This window comes from Felis catus, chromosome B2 (genome assembly GCF_018350175.1).
Source record: "Felis catus isolate Fca126 chromosome B2, F.catus_Fca126_mat1.0, whole genome shotgun sequence".
Taxonomy (NCBI): domain Eukaryota; kingdom Metazoa; phylum Chordata; class Mammalia; order Carnivora; family Felidae; genus Felis; species Felis catus.
Genome location: NC_058372.1, coordinates 93,222,826 through 93,240,913, shown reverse-complemented (window position 1 = coordinate 93,240,913; position 18,088 = coordinate 93,222,826). Strand labels below are relative to the sequence as shown.

At 35.9% G+C, this 18,088-nt stretch overlaps 1 long non-coding RNA gene across 1 annotated transcript in view; it reads left to right on the top strand.

The window, feature by feature from the left end:
* Positions 1 to 18,088, top strand: part of LOC111560505 — a 1,125,299-nt gene that overhangs the window by 619,029 nt on the left and 488,182 nt on the right. The window contains exons 7-8 of the long non-coding RNA XR_006598120.1: positions 7,079 to 7,187; positions 11,108 to 11,202. This is a non-coding gene — a long non-coding RNA (uncharacterized LOC111560505). The remainder of the gene's footprint in view (positions 1 to 7,078; positions 7,188 to 11,107; positions 11,203 to 18,088) is intronic.

The window sequence follows — 18,088 nt, the reverse complement described above, 5'->3', positions numbered from 1 at the left end:
GGGTGTATTGAACTACATTCTAGAGATAAACAAGTATTTATAGGTGACCTGTGAGAACTTTCATACCTGAGGGCTATTACCTAATCAGGGTATGGATAGGAAGAGAAATAGACCTGAAAAGGCATTGTAGTCCTTTTCAAGAAGGGAAGTATGATGGAAAGGATCAATTGGAATCTGGAAAATCCCCAAATGCAAAAATAAATTACTCAGTCTGACAGTGAGCAATCTTCCCTCACCCAGATCTCAGAATTTGCCAAGAAAACAACACTGGAGGAGAGATTGGAAAACATATAATTCAAATAACCCTGAGCAGTCTTATAGTGTTTGGAGTTTAGAGCCATTCCAGAGTTTAATTCCAAGGAGGATCAAAACTATTGGAAATTGTACACATGAAACTAATATAACACTATGTTAATTATGCTGGAATTAAAATTCAAAAAAAAGTAAAACTATTGGACACTGTAACCCAACAATTACTCTGCTCAAATATTGACCAGTATTTGATAAGCAGCAATATTTGTGTCCTTGGCATTGGCAGCATAGGAGATTGAGCGTTAGGCTAAGCAGAGGCAAATTTTAATTAAAGCAGCAGCCTATCTCAGTTCAGTTTGACTCTTGGAGAAATCTGAAAATCAGCCCCTTAACTACCAGATATAGGAAAGGCTTGTGCTCTCTGGGGGGAGAGAAAAAATATGTATTCTTAATTTCCCACTGTTCTTTTAAACATAGTGTCCAAAATAGTATAAAAATAAATGAATGCAACAAAAGGGAACAATCTGACTCTCAATCAGGAGAAAAATTAGTCACTATGAAGAGATTCAAGGTGATCCAGATATTAAAATTAACTGCCAAGAACTTTAAAACAACTATTATAAATATGTCAAAGAATTGTCTGATAAAAAAATCACAGGTCCCAAGATGGAACTTTTCAGGAGAGAGATGGAAATGCTAAGAGAAATTATACAATACAAAATATAGTATTTGAAATCAAGTAGTTATTGAATAACTTTAATTGCATAAAAATTAGTGAGTTGAAGACAGTTTAATAGAAATTAACCAAAATAAGACAAATTTAAAATATCAAGCATCAGGGACCTGTGGGAAAGTATCAAGAGCTAAGTAGATGTAATTGAGGTCTCAGAAGTTATGGAGAAAAAAGTGGAACAGAAAATATGTTAAGGGGCGCCTTGGCGGCTAGTTGGTTGAGCCTCATGATCTCACGGTTCGTGAGTTCAAGTCCTGCATTGAGCTCCATGCTGATAGTGCAGAGCCTACTTGGGATTCTCTCTCTCCTTGTCTCTCTGCCTCTCTCCTTTCAAAAATAAACAAATAAACTTAAAAAAAAAAAGGAAAAAAAAATTAAGACCTAATGCTTTCACGTGTTTTAAGTTTGGTAAAGAATATACTCACAGATTTAAGAAACTCAGTAAACTCAAGTAGAATAATGTGAAGGAAGCAAACCTAGGCAACACATAGTCATATTGCTGAAAACAAAAGATGAAGAGAATCTTAAAAGCAACCAGAGAAAGGACACATCTTCTACAGGAGGAAAAGAAAAAGGGATACAAGAATGATGACAATTTCTCATCAGTAAATGGAAGTTACGAGACAAAGAATGATCCTTAATACTGAAAGAAAAAAGGAAGAAGTCACTCTAGATTTCTATATTCAGCAGACAGCAACTGGCATTTTAACACATGGTAACATTTTAGTTGTTATTGGTCAATATATTTAAAATATTATATTTATATTCCACATACAGTTTTGATTTTATTTTTGTATTCATGTGAGGAAAAAAAATCCCTCTACCCCTTTAGTTCCTCCTTTCCTCTTTGTGTCTCTTCTTAGGGAGAGAAAACTAATCTGGCTGAGCCTGATTCTGTGATATTAATTGGTTGATGGTGACTCTGGGGCAGGACTGATTGATGCTCTATGTCAAATGTCTTTATTTGGGAAACTAGAATGGTACTTTGGCCAAGCCCTGGCCATTTAACTTCCTCTCTCTTCAGCTTCTTTCCTTGTATTCATTCAAGCTGGGCGTCACATTCACGTTCTGTCTTTGCTTTCTCTCACATGTGTTCTCATTTAGAGAGGCTGAGGGACTAGATAGGGCCAAAGCAAGAGCTGGTCTCATGTTTGGGACAGTTCTAGGTCAAGCTTTGGGTTCACACCAAATTTTCCAGGAAACTGTAAATGGGGTTCAAATTCAGTCAATGTAAAATAATCACTGCCTTTTTGGGGATCTCATGGGGAGTGTGGTGACTTTTTTAAGGCAGAATCTCACTATTCTTGAGTGCTTTCCCCAAAAAATCATGACACATTGCCATAGTGGATAATCACTTTAATAATAGCATCAGAAGGCCACAATTACATGTAGAAATCTGTTAAATTAAAATTATAAATACATTGAGTACATACATCCTGAGTACTGAATACTAGTTTAATAAACTTACATTAAAATCACTTTGTACAACATTGTGATCAGTTTAATTTGGATTTTAGCGTATTCATGGCCTTCTGCCTACCATTATTCCAGTTAATAAAGTTGTAATTGGCATTTTTCATGCATCCATAATAAAATATTGATAATAATGACCTTGAGGTATTATAAATCCTGAAGTATTTTATGAATTTCTGAAAAAAGATTAAATGGCATTTAGCATAGTGTTAGTGGTATTAAAGGGGTATTATACAGCTAATAATATTTATTTCAAAGGGAAACTATGTTCTAAACGGTATTAGATTATTTTATTAACTATGCTTTTAATTTGCTGATTATCCTAATAAAGAAAAGTAACTCTATTATAAATTTAGGACAAAAAATGCACATGAAGAGAGGCAATGAATACTATCTAGAATCCATAACCAAAAAACTGAAATTTTTGTTGCAATATAACACCTTAAATGTAAAAATGAGATAATTAGGGGATTAAAGAAGAGAAAATCAAATTTTGGATAAACTTCCTTGCTGATAAACTTAGAGGCATTACATACTATGTATGCATTTGCAGGTCAAGCAGCTTGGATTATTTTCCAAACCTAATACCCATAAAAAGCTCAATGAAATTAATAGACCTGTTCATTTCAATGGGAATATATTACCCTGAAAATGACTCCATGAATTCAGTATAGATGAATGGCTAGGATCTCATTCTGTTCACTCCTAATGCAACAAATATTAGGTGCTCACTGACTAACTTACAAGAAAAACCAATATAAAATACATGTATTTCAGAAAAATTTTTTCATACAAGTGGATGAAACTTCCTTCAGTTTTTATTTTTGTAATGTTATAAATGAAATAAGATCATTGTTTTGGCTACTCCTTAGGATAGTCCACTTACATAAATGTTATCTTAGAGTTCTTTGGAGTGCATATACATATTATTTTTTATTAAATCTCAGAATATAATTCTGCACATAGAAAGTCATGCCCATGAGACTGTTCTCCAAAGAGAGTGTGTATATTAAATACAGGACATCGTGATACCTGATATATAAATATTATTGAATAAAAGAGTAGTGTAGCTGAATCAAATCTATGGTTTCCTGTCTTCCATTATACCATCCTGGATCTGGTCATCAAACAAGTATAAAAGCAACCAGTGCTACATAGTGGATTCCAGTTAGGGGGAGGTGAGGCTATTAAATTTTCCAAAGTTTCAGAATACATTTATAATGAACTATTTTGATTATGTCTTTGAATCCCATTAGGACTTGTCAACTTTTTACAAAACTGTGTTAGAAAAGAAGTAAGATGTATAAGCTAAAAATCCACATAAGAGTAAACAAACTAGTTTTTCAGGATATAGTATGGTGTCCTTGCTTTGGTAGCACTTATACTAAATATAGAATATAGTATGGAAAAAAGAATTTGATATTAAGCTTCCTGGAAAAAATACAGATTGATAATAGGTATAAAATGCATTTTCCTGGCTTAAATTTTGGCAATACAGACATACCTGCCTTTCCAGGACACTCCTATTTTATGTCAGTTTGCAAGCTTGAATAACGCAATGAGGATGTAAATAATTGGCATTATTATCGAAATGAAAAATACTATGTTATAACTAAACTTCTTACAGGAATTGTTGCCGAAGGTTTTCAACTAGTCAGATGTGTTACATTCTTTACATGATTTACTTTCAAACTAAGTTAGGATTTCAGAGCATTTTGTCCAGTGATGAACATCCCTGGCTTAAGTAGGTTTCCCTGTGAATATACTCAGAACACATGGAATATATAAGACAGGCTTATAAACAGTTAAATTACAGCTCACATGTGTAAAATTACTCTTTTTGTATTTTAATGGTGTATGCAAAACAATAACAATCATATCATAGACTACAGAAGGCCTTTCTTCCTTAGAATTAGAAAGGAATTCTTAAGTTCATGCAGTTGCTATGTTTGTAGAGAGTAAAATAAATGGAGATCAATAAATGCACTAGGAAAGTCCACTGTGTGTGTGTGTGTGTGTGTGTGTGTGTGTGCACATATTTTTGTATGTGCATGCTAAATCTTTGTAAGATAGTGAATTATATAATAAAGGAATAATTTGCCTTTCTGTGCAAATGTATACATTTATATTTTTACCTATTTGATTAAAAGAAATGTAAAGCATCATTTGGAGGTGGAATTGCTAACATTTTATGAGAGAAATACTTCAAAATTATTGCAATATTAGAAGGCCCATGATTGAATGGATATGGATTTTTTTAATGCTTATTTTGGAGACAGAGAGCAGGAGCAGGGAAGGAGCAGAGAGGGAGACACAGAATCCGAAGCAGGCTTCAGGCTCTGAGCTGTCAATACAGGGCCTGAAACAGGGCTCGAAGCCACGAACTGTGAGATCATGACCTGAGCTGAAGTCGGATGCTTAACCGACTAAGCCACCCAGGCACCCCTGAATGGACATGAATTTTGAAGTTTATTTAGCTTCTTCATCATGTCACCAGCTGCTGCTTTAGACAATGTTCTTTCCTCTAAGGTTCCAGATAAAATAGCATTATATCCTGTATTTTACCTCTCTAAGGGCATAGACGGTTCAAATAAGAATTCCCAAATCATCTAAGAAAAGTTATGATTCCCTCCTTTAAAAGGAGATGGTATTTATTAACTCCATGGAAGTTACTTTCATTCTTTTTTAATATAACTGACTCACATTTTAATTCCTTTTCTGTAAACTCTCCCAACAAACTGTAGGTATGATTTTGTTGTTTTTGTTATTGCCACGTGATTGGTTTGTTTAAGGATGCTAGTAACCCTCCCCTGTACCCCTAACTTGCTGTTCCCAGTGCAGATGATGTATCTCAGTGACAAAATCTTCACTGAGGCACTTCACATACAATGCAGAGGTACCTGGAAACCATAATTGTGTTATGGACCCCAAACTACACAGGAAACTATCTCCAGTCAGCCCCGTGCTCATATAACTACAATACAGATTTTCACCAGCCCATCAGCAGTGCACAGAGACCGAGATTTTCCTGATATGGAACAAAGACAGCCAGCAGTCTTTCGTCTTTAAAAGATCTACCACATTCTTCTCCCTAGAAAAACCATTCCCAAGGGTCTACCTGGCACTGTGCAAAGAGTTAAGTGGGACCCCCCACTTAACAGTAAAACAGCTTCTCAAAACATTCCGGTTTTTAGTGTCTAATTAGAGACAAAGAGAAACAGCTGTAAGACCTCAAGTGAGGTTGGATGGGGAGAGCGATTCATTAAAAATACAAGTCCATGGCTGAAAGTGACCAAGAAAACTGTTAGCCTCCTGGGAATTTACAGGTACTTGTTGGTCTCATTGCGTTTTCTCACAGGCTACAGGTGGAGTGTGGAACATGTTCTCTGTGAGATGCAGTGTTACTCTGGCTGATATCTAGAATTAAAAAGAGCAATTCCTTCCAAAAATCGGACAGTTTTCCTTTTTTAATCGTTGGAGTTTACCTTACTGAAATGTAAATTTCATATCATTTGAAGAATAGAATTGGCAGAGAGAAAGACAAGCCTCTCTAAGAAAGTGCAAAGTTTTTGAAGTATCTCATGAAAAGAGGAGCCCCTCCTGGCACTTTTGCCCTCCCCTTCATTTAAGCATTTATAGAAGTACTGGGTGATAGATCTGTTTACCGCATATGTAAATAATCAGAAGAATGTTAGAAAATAGGGCGTTTTATAAAAGAAAACTCAGGCTTTTTTAAGTTCAAGTTCAGTGATGTCACTATTACTACTACTTTAAGTTATTCTGGGAAAGCTGGAATTCGTGATGAATTTGTGACATGCTGCTCTTCCTAACACTGTGTAACTATTAGGATCTTGTCAGGGTGATGCAGGGGACAGCTTTCTAAAATTGCTCTGTTTTACACAGCAGTGGCCCTCTTCCCTATACTATCTCCCTTTCAGTGAGGAGGACCTAGAGAAGAATTAACTACAGAGGGAATCTGATCATGAATTTTTAGTTGATTGAGTGATGATATCCAAGCAACGCAGATGCCCTTTATAAAGCATCTGGGCACAGTGTGTAACTGATATTCTCCCTTTGGTTTAAAGCCAGAGGCAATAAATCTATTTAATATCTTTGAGTTTTATGGGTTTCTCTTGAAGAATTTCTCCTATACAAATGATGTCTTAAATGTGTGCTGTTTTCTTACCTCAGACTCATTTAAGCTTTAGATTTCAATAGTGACTATCTTTTATTACTCAATAATGGAGGAAAGCAGTAGCTGGAAATGGTTTGTGGAAGTATATATTTCTGTATGAGAAATGCCAAACAGTTTTCCCTTCCATAACGGAGTCTGAGTGGATAGCATTCTGTATTTCTGCTTAGCTGGCAGGAAGATGCAGGACTGTGTCCACTTTCTCCTTCAAATGCTGCTTTAAAAGAACTGAAGGTACTTCCTCAGGGAAGTTTGCATCTTTTACAAACTGTGAGGTATATATCTGCATCTTGAATGCAAACCTATAACCAAAAATTCTCCTAAAATTTATGTAGGATGGTAATATTCCTCTTTGACACTGAATGACAAATTTGGATAGAATTTGAGTGTGCCTCCAGCTTCTACAATGACACGGTATTCTTTTTTAGGAGGGTTCTCCAAGAAACTTTTGGGCAAATTTGAAAAGACATCTGGGGATGTTTGAAGTTTGCCTCCTGGGGAAAAAAAAAACATTCACTGTTCCTGGTTTTCAGTAATGTAAGTGGAAAGTTGCTTTTGTTTTTTTATTTTACATTTACTTATATCTTTTTTATTTTTCAATTTTTAAAATAATTTTTGAAGTATAATTAACATGCAATATTATATTAGCTTCAGGGGGACAAGATATTGATCAACAATTCTATACATTTACTGAAGGCTTACCATGATAAGTATAGTGGTCATCTGTCACCATACAATGTCACCATACTTACTATATTATTGACTATATTCCTTTATGCTGTAATTTGCATCTCTGTGACTTATTTTGTTTTGTTTTATTATTGTTTATTTTAATTTTTAATTTAAATTTTAGTTAATATGCAGTGCAATATTGGCTTCAAAAGTACAATTCAGTGAATCATCACTAACATACAACATCCATGCTCATCACAAGTGCCCTTCTTAATACCTTTCACCCATCTAGCCCATCTCCCCCCTGTAACCTTCCTCCATTAACCCTCTGTTTTCTATCAATAAGAGTCTCTTGTGGTTTGTTTCCCTTTCTTCTCTTTTCCCTAACCTTCCCATGTGTTCATCTGCTTTGTTTCTTAAATTCCACATATGAGAAAAATAAATTCAAAATGGATGAAGGACCTAAATGTGAGGTAGGAAGCCATCAAAATCCTAAAGGAGAACGTAGGAAGCCCCTTTGACCTCAGTCATAGCAACTTCTTATTAGACACATCACTGAAGGCAAGAGAAATGAAAGCAAGCATGAACTATTGGGACATCATCAAGATAAAAACTTCTACACAGTGAAGGAAACATTCAACAAAGCTAAAAGGCAGCCTCCAGAATGGGAGAAGATATTTGCAAATGACATATCTGATAAAGGGTTAGTATCCAAAATCTATAAAGATCTTATCAAACTCAATACCCAAAAGATAAACAACCCAGTTAAGAAATGGACAGAAGACATGAATAGACACTTTTCCAAGGACATCCAGATGGCTAACAGACACATGAAAAGATAGTCAACATCACTCATCATCAGAGAAATACAAATCAAAACTACAATGAGATACCACCTCACACCTGTCAGAACCTGACAGCACAAAATTAACAACACAAAAAACAACAGGTGTTAGCAAGGATGCAGAGATAGGGGGACTCTGTTCCACTGTTGATGAGAAGACAAACTGGTGCATCCACTCTGGAGAACAGTATGGAGGTTCCTCAAAAAACTAAAAATGGAACTACCCTATGATCCAGCAATTGCACTATTAGGTATTTACCCAAAGGATACAAAAATACAGATTTGAAGGGGTATATGCACCCCAATGTTTATAGCAGCATTATCAACAATAGCCAAATTATGAAAACAGCCCAAGTGTCCACTGACTTATGAATAATAAAGATGTGGGGTGTGTGTGTGTGTGTGTGTATACACACACATATACATTCACAGTGGAATATTACTCAGCTATCAAAAAAATGAAATCTTGCCATTTGCAATGGTGTGGATAGAGCTAGAATGTGTTATGCTAAGCAAACTAAGTTATTCAGAGAAAGGTAAATATCATATGATTTCACTAATATGTGGAATTTAAGAAATTTGCTTTCTTAGGAGTTAGGCTTGGGCAATCTATAGAAAGCAGGGGTTGCATCTATATGGAAAGAAGCATACATCTGAAAATTTAGGTAATTCTGGTAAAGCACCTAACTACTAGAGCTCTGTAATCTCCTCAAAACGTTTAGATTGTTGGCCAGAACAGGAATGAAACTCTGCTTCACCTGTGAATATTCAGGAAGTTCAGAGAAATTTGGCTCATGTGGCTGAGAGTGGAGCATGACTAGTGCTCAGTATTTTTAAGTGTGAAGGATACTTTGTTTATGGGACAAAATTTGATAATCTTCATGAACTCTTATGCTTAGTATCTGAGAGTAGAAAATATCTTATTATGAATACAATAATGTTTTTAAATAGAGTTTTGGTGCACCTGGGTGACTCGGTTGAGCATCCAACTCTTGATTTCGGCTTAGGTCATGATCCCAGGGTCATGGGATCAAGCCCCATGTAGGACTCTGTGCTGAACATAGAGCTTGCTTATGCTTGCTCTCTCTCTCTCCCTCCCTCTCTCTCTCTCCCTCAAAAATAAAATAAATAAATTTGATTTTTTTGTTTATCACAATATTATTTATATACATTCACAAAATAGTAGTATAACCTTATAACTTAAAACCCCCAGGTGTCTACAGTCTGTAGTTATAGATGAGTTCATATTAACAGTACAAAGTTATGCTTCTTTGACTTATGTTACATACTTCAGGATCTCATTTCCTTCTCTTACTGTGTCAATATCTTTCTAGTCCATGTATTTCTGAGAATTTCTGTGATTTTTCTCACGTGTAGGCACAAACAGCCCTCCCATGTTCTTCCACTCCAGAGCCCCTCATTAATAATGTCTATTACTAGTAAAGAAGTCACATGATGGTGACTCTGCCTGATACAATCCCTGCAATAACTTCCAGATACAGAAGGATCAGTAGCTTATCAACTGAGGGCCAGAAGAGATGATGGATGTGCTCAACACAGGGCAGCTGGGTAGATAAGTAGTCAGTAGAGAGCTTTAGGAGAAAGCACCACCTAGAGCTCTCCTCCAATTCTAAGTGAAATCTGGTCATTGTTGGTAGGCACTTGGCCCAGGTAGCCCTTTCAGGTGAGCAAAGATTATTCTCTCATGCTTCAGGCATGGTATCATCCTCATTTCCTAGTAATACCTTCTAGAAGACTGACCCAATTATTGACCTCCTTTTCAAAGTTGTGTGTGTGTGTGTATGTGTGTAAATTATATGGTTTAAACAACCAACCATTGTTGTGCTAATACCATAAATAAGGGTTTTTGTCTTTTTTTCTTCAGATAAGTCTGATAATTCAGCTCAGTCAGGTTTTGGTTTCAATACACAGCTTAATACTGCTTTCTCTTAATTTCTCATATTGACATATTTTACATGCTATAGTTATATAGTCCCTGGGAAAATATGTGATGAGAATTATTTTCAGGGTAAGATTGATAGGAAGCCAAAATATGAAAACAATTCAAATGTATCTATCAATGGATGAATACACAAAATGTAGTATATCCATAAAATGGAATATTACTCAGTCACAAAAAGGAATGAATCCTTTGACTCCTTTTTGATGGGCCTTGAAAATATAATGCTAAATGGTAAGCCTTGAAAGAGAGATGAGCCTTGAAAGTAAATTAGCCTTGAAAACATAATGATAAGTGAAAGAAGCCAGACTTGAAAGGTAACATATTATATGATTTCATCTTTATGAAATATCCAGAATAGGTATAAACATAGAAAGAAAAAAGGATTGATGGTTGCCAGGGGCTGGAGAAAGGAAGGGCTGGAGAATGACTGCCTAATGGGTATGGGGTTTTTGTTGGGGACAATGAAATAATTTTAAAACTTGATAGAGGTGATGGCACCACAAAATCATGAATGTACTAAGGGCCACTGAATGATAGACTGTATATGGCTAATTTTGTTGTGTAAATTTCACCTCTCCCCCCGCCAAAAAAACCAAAAGAATTAATAGAATATTTGTTTTTTTTAATAGGATATTTCCATTTGACTTCAAAGTAATCTATTAATTAAAATTTAATCCTTTAATATTTTTTTAAAGTTTAATTATTTTGACAGAGATAGAGACACTGCAAGCAGGGGAGAAGCAGAGAGAAAGGGAAAGAGAGCGAATCCCAAGCAGGCTCCTTGCTGCCAGCTGTGGAGCCCAACATGGGGCTTGAACTCACAAACTGAGATCATGACCTGAGCCAAAACCAAGAGTCAGTCACTTAACCAACTGAGCCACCCAGACGCCCCAATCCTTTAGTAATTTTTACACAACATTGTTTAGGTTGTAAGAATCTCATCTAATTTTGCATTGTTTAATTTATTCATGATGATAGGCTGCAAGATATTCTAATAGGAACCAAAAGACACCCTCTTCCACATCCACCATGTCAGCCTATTTTTGATCAAGACATTCCCAGGACTGATCAGAGTAAGTGAAAATGGTTCAATTAACAATATTTTTTGCACCAGTCTCAGGACTTTTACTTAGATATATCATTTCAGCAGTACCTTTTTGACATAAATCTATGTATTAATTAGGGTATCTGTTAAGAAACACTGGGTTAAGTAAGCAGGAGTAACAAACAACTCCCATATTTCAGTGGCTTAATGCAGCAAAATTTATTTCTTGCTTATACTATATGTCTATAACTGGTCAGCTGGTCAGTTCATCACAGATCCTTAGAACATCCACCATTGCTAATGGTTTTGTTGGTCAGACTAGAGAGAAAAAACATTTCTGATGGCAATCAACAGTGTCTATCCATAATGGTAGATACATACCATTGTTTTTCCTAAGTCATTAATCGCAACTACTCATATAATCTCATACAACCTCAAGAGGACCAGAAAGCACAATACTACTTTGTGCCAAGAAGTTAAAGAGCTGAAAATAATGGCAAATAGCACTAATACCTACCATACGAATAAGCATGATCTTCTAGGTTGTCAATTAGATAATTACAGATTATCACATACTTCAAAACCATTTGTCATCTGTTTCTTTCTGTTATTGTTGAAAGCCCTGCATTCTTTATATTCCTGTTTATACTTTTAACTATAGCATTTCTCAAATTTTATTCAAATCAAATCATTGGTCACATAAGTGAAAGGATATATTAACAATAGTTTAAAAGGATGTCTGAGATTTGGAACATTGAACAACTACAAAAAATTCTCTAGTTATCTCAATATTCGAGGGAGTAGGTTACTCTATTAAGCATGCTATCTCCTTTAAGTAGAATTGTCCCTTGGTCTGAACTCACTGTCATATCTTCCAAAAATAACTAAGTTCTCTTTGGTAATTTTGAAAAAAAAAGGTTATTTATTTATTTTGAGAGTGAACATGAACAAGGGATGAACAGAGAGAGAAAGAGAGAGAAGGAATCCCAATCAGGCTCTGTGCTGTTAGCACAGAGCCCATCACAGGACTCGAACTCAGAATCTGTGAGATCAGGACCTGAGCTGAAACCATGAGTCAGACACTCAACTCACTGAGCCACCCAGGTGCCCCATCTTTGGTGCTTGATTAGTGATAAATTAAACCACTTACAATATTTTATACTTGAATCTCATTTCAATTTTTTATCTTCTAACAAATCATCATAAAATGTATGTTCTCAAAGCAGAAGTAAAAATTTATACCTTAATGAAAATTTGATGGCACATGAAGGAAGGGAATATTGGTCTTCTCTCTGTCGTTCTCCTTTGCTTTCGTGCAGGCCACTCCTTATCATTAACTGAGGGTTTGGGGATTTGATGTAAATATTGTCCCACATCAAATTTATTAAAATATCCATATAAAATACACATACCACTGCTTAGTGTGACATTTCCTTGCCTTTTGAAATTACTTTCTCCTTTATCTCCACTTCCCTCAGCCACCACTTCCATACTGTACCTGCACCTTGTCATCACCCAAACCTGACACCATTACCTTCTGTTGGAAGCACTTAAAAGTTTCCTAGCTGGTTTTTGTCCTATAGATTACTCCTTTCTAAAACATCCCAAACATTGCCATTGTACTAATATATTCTAAATGCAAATCTGATCATATCAATTTTCTCTTTAAAACCCTTCAGTAACAGTTGAGATGTGGTCTAAATTCCTTCACATGTCATACAAGACCTTATCTAACTCTCCCCCTCCTCACTTTTAAACATCATTCCTGCTACTCTCACTTGCTTATTTCACCTTATTTTTAATAGTTTTTTCAAATTAATTAATGTATTTTGAAAAAGAGAGGGAGCAGAAGAGGTGGAGAGAGAGGGGGAGAGAGAGGGATTCTTAAACAGGCTCCACACTATCAGCGTCAAGCCTGGTGCAGGGCTCAAACCATGAAATTATAGCTTGAGCCAAGATCAAGAATTGGATGCTTAACCAATGAGCCGCCCAGGTGCCCCTCATTTCACTTTGGATCTACTTGTAGTCCCATGAATATGCCATCAATTCCCTTGTTTCTGGACCTTATACCTGGTGTCCCTTCTTCCAGGAAGCCTCTCCTCTCATGTCTTCAGCAACTTCTTGTTTATCCATCACTTCTTAGCCCCTTTCCAGGGTCTTCTCTGATACAGCAAGACCGTTCTTTCTGGCTTTCATATACTTTGAGTGTATGTTTATCATGATCATAAATGCTTCCCTATATTCTTTGTAAGCTTAGCCAAAAATAAACGTTCACTTATAATTGTTTAATAAAATCTGTGATTTCCTGTAGAAGAGTCACTTCAGCATAGAGCAACACAGCTGACTGAGGGAACAGGCCATGGTGTATTCGCAAGTGACGAGGGATGGAAATTGATTTGAGGGATTACTCATCATGAGATATTCAGAGGCTAGTGTATTTTTGTAAAACAGATTATGTATAATTTAGCTTTTGTAGAAAAACATTTATTTTTCTATAAGAAACATTTTTGTAAGAAATATTTCTTTATTGAGCATAAAGTATTGGTGCTGGACTTGGTTGTGAGTCCAGCTGAGACCAGCAGAGAGGTTTTTTTTTTTTTTTTTTAACCTTAAACCAAGGATAAAAACACTGAAGCAAAACTTCTTTTGCACAGATGTCTCTAGTATGATGGAAACACTAGAACAAGGTCAATGTAGTATGAACATCGAATAACACTGAAAAAAATCCTGAATTTAGAGTGAGGAAAAACTGAATTCTGTTATTAGCTTTCCATTTGCCAGCCATAGACCTTGGGTAACTTTTCAGACTTCCTGAATTTTTAGGTTCTTATTTTTCTAAAATGGTGATAACAATGAACTGTATCACTGTGCCTCGCAAGATGCTATTACGATCCAATTGGACAAAATAGGTGGAAGTACTTAAAACACCATAAAGGCATATAGAAATATAAGACAGTATAAGCATAAGTCATGTACAATTACCTGCAATATTATTGTAAAATGAAAGTGGAGATTTAAAATACTTCCTCTGTGACAGTGACAACTGAAGTTCCACATGACTTGTCTAGAATCTTATATAAAGTCCCAACATGAGGTTAAAACAAAAATAAACCCAGTCTGTTATATTTACCAGCAAGGAATTTTTCTGCACTTGAAATGGGGAAAGGAAATATTGAGGAAAATGGATATGATTTTCGGTATGCTGTCTTCAAGAATGGAAAACTAAAAACAAACAACTTGAGGAAATTTTTAAAAAGGTGAAGTGAAATAGCAATCTGTGAGCAACACCTAAGTCATATTCCACTCTTGGATGTGTGTGTGTGTGTGTGTGCACGCGTGTGTGTATTGCTGGCGTGAGTGGCTATAATCATAAACTTTAGTTTACAGATCTCTGTGAGTAAGTTATAAGATTTGTAACTAATTTAAAAATGGAAATAATTTCATGATCTTCAGCATAACTTCACTAATCTCTGTTTTACTCCTGAATTTTTCTCATTTTTTGGCTGTTTACAGTTCTCTTGCTTACCAAAACCTAAGTTTTCTCCCAAACTCCAGCAATAGTGATAGTTTTGGTGTGATGGTGGGGTGGTCAAGAGCTGACCACCAAGAAAGAATTCTTGAAGACATCTTTGTTGCAAAAGGTGATTTTTATTAAAGCACAGGGACAGAACCCATGGGCAGGAAGATCTGCACCGGGGTGGTGCTGGGTAACTCATTATATACCCTCAGGTTGGGAGAGGGTCAGGGATATAGTAAGCCTCTAAGGAATTTTGGAAGCAAGGTTTCCAGGACCTTGAGGGGCTAGCTGTTTCTATAAAAATGCCATTTATTGCCGTTTAATAAAACCTCAGTCATGAGACCTTTCAGATGTATATGAGGGTGCGGGGCGGTGGGCATAAGCTTGGAGTATGATTGCCAGCATATATCTTGGGGCAGTTGAGATGAAGAAAGAAGACCTACAGGATCCTCCAGATTGGGATAACGTTAAGCTAAGATTCTCCTTTGCCCCTAGCAAAGTGTTATCATTAAGGCAGCTGAGCTCTTAGAGTGAGGTCACTCTGCTGGTTTCAAGGAATTGTCAGTGGGCTGTAGGCAGTAAGGGAATTTAATTTTTCATTTACCTTGGTTCCCACATTACCATGGCAAGCACTTAAATCCTTCTCTTTTGTTCTTGAGTAGCCAGAAGTGTCTGGGGAATATCACACATATTCCACCTGTGGTGGGTAGGGTGGTGCTGTTAGCTTGTATTTTGCCCTCAGCTTGCCCCATGCTCCCTATCAATAGGACTTTGCACTCCTCAGCTCTATTCTTTGTCTTAGCTTATTGATAGGTTTAGCTGACATCTCTAGTCAAGTCCATTACCTTCCTTCTGTCACTAAATAATTCTAATTTCCATCACAGATAACTGAACTATTGAGTGACAAAGAATGAGAAAAAAAAGAGAAGAGGGGAAACATTCATATGTTAATTGTCTTGTAATCTTATTTAAAACCATACATAATACAAGGTGGTAAGTAATGATTATGAAGACAATCTAAAAAACTATGAAGACAATAACCATAGTAATTGGGACTCTTGGTTAAAAATACCACAAATTCACTTCTGTCCTACGCAGAATAAGGAAATTATGGGATGGGTGCTAAAAGTGCCTTATTTCATACCAGGAAAGGTATAATCATTGGAGAGCCAAGATTCAACTGATTTCCATTACAAAGTTAATTTCTACTGATTCCCCTGACCCCCTTATTTTCCTTATGCACCCTTTTTTCCTCCAGCTTCCATCTATGCCTTTTCCTGTCTGTGTGTTGCATACATTTTCCTGAGGCAGGTAGAGTATATTTCTCTATCTGCCAGAGAATGTAGTTGTCAACAGCCCCCATGTTTCAATTTTTGCAACTCCCAGTAGAATAGGAGGTACTCATTGGTATGTATGTGTATTTCCAGCTTCTGAAATTAAAAAGGAAGTAAAACAACAGAAAAGAGCTCTTATGAGCCATACCCCTTTTAATGGATCAATAATGGGAAGAGAGAAAGAGAACTAAGATTCCATACCACTCTTGTGCAAACTCATGAGTAGGGTGAAGGAGCAGTTCCTAGAAGAAAGGCAGATATTTCTGCTATTAACTTCTCAACCAAAACAAAATGAAAAAGACACACAGCTACTAAAATGTGATTTTTTTTAGCTGCTCTTTTATGTTTTCAGAAATGTCTTTTATATGAACAGCATGTTCTATTTTTAGTGTGTAATTAGTATTTGGAATTCTCATTCCTCCAAGGGACTAAAAGAAGTCAAGTCAGATTAAAGAAATGTATAATGGCCAATTCTTTGTTTGCTAATTGTACTTTAGGGCATAAACTGTATTAGAGTGTTCAGTACCATGATTTTTCCTCAAAAAATAAAAGCACACTAAGCATAATTTCTTTGGAAAATTGGTATTGTGGTAAGGAATGCAGTGGAGGCCTTCTCAGAAGAAAGGAAGGCAATGTGCAATGTGATCCAATCAACTCCTATATGCATATGCATAACTTTGACTCAACTTGGACTTGGACTGTGTCCAATCAGACTATATGTGTCACTATATATAGGAGACAAAGAAGTAGAAATTGCATAAAAGACTATATTCTGCCATGCTCAGGGCTCAGCATTTTTGGGGTCTTAGCCCACTAAGCCTGTGGAAGCACAAATAAATTTGCTTCCTGGACAAAAAGCCTTGGTGTCCCGTGTCTCTGTGTGAGAATCCAGCTACATTATCTATCATGTTTTATTTTCTACCTTTTTTTGTTATTTAAGTCATTTATGAAGGATTTTTTTCTTTCAATGAAATAATGATTCTGTATTGGCACATAAAACTACAGCAGATTCTGTTTGATTTAAATTTCTATTTTATTACAGTTATTGCTAAATTTGTAGTATAAACATGGATAAAAATTCACATAGGATTCATATTATGTAAACATATTATTTTCCATTAATTTTATTCTAAAAATCTATATATTCCAGTAGGGACATTTATGTTAAATATTAAAAAATATCCTTGAAGTTAAAACAAAGCAAGTCGTGGGGCGCCTGGGTGGCGCAGTCGGTTAAGCGTCCGACTTCAGCCAGGTCACAATCTTGCGGTCCGTGAGTTCGAGCCCCGCGTCGGGCTCTGGGCTGATGGCTCAGAGCCTGGAGCCTGTTTCTGATTCTGTGTCTCCCTCTCTCTCTGCCCCTCCCCCATTCATGCTCTGTCTTTCTCTGTCCCCCCCCCCAAAAAAATAAAAAATAAATAAACGTTGAAAAAAAATTAAAACAAAACAAAACAAAACAAAGCAAGTCGTGTTACAGAGAAAAGATATCACAGCAATACTTTAAAGGTATCCCCTTTAACAATAACAGCTAAATGTGGAGTTCTAGTTGTTCTCCTGTGAGTATCCAATAATTATTTTTAGTTGGTTGTGCATTTTAGATACAGAATAGGTCAATATAATAGAAGAAAATGATAACACTAACTTAAAAAGATTCATGTAACATTATTTATAAATAGCAAGGAATTTATAATTTGGACTGTCCAAAAACTCTTTCAAAAAATTCTTTCTTTTTTCAAGTTAGTGGGTTTTTATATCTTGAGGAAAAACTCTGTTTGCACTTATGAATCTTTTTCAAGAGAAATACTTAAATATTACCTCTGGTCATCTAGCGTCATTATCAATGGGATATGTTTTACAATGTCAGCCAGTGCTTTCAAAAAATAAACCAAGTTTACTAGAGTAAAATCTGGCTTGATTATAATTTTCTCTTTTGTATCAGTCAAGACTTCTGAACATCTATAGTTCAATAACTATCCTCAAAATATGATACTCATGAACTCTAGGAATCTGAAGTGCAATGTGAGTTATTGTGATTAAAGTGTATTTAGTATGGAGGTAGAATA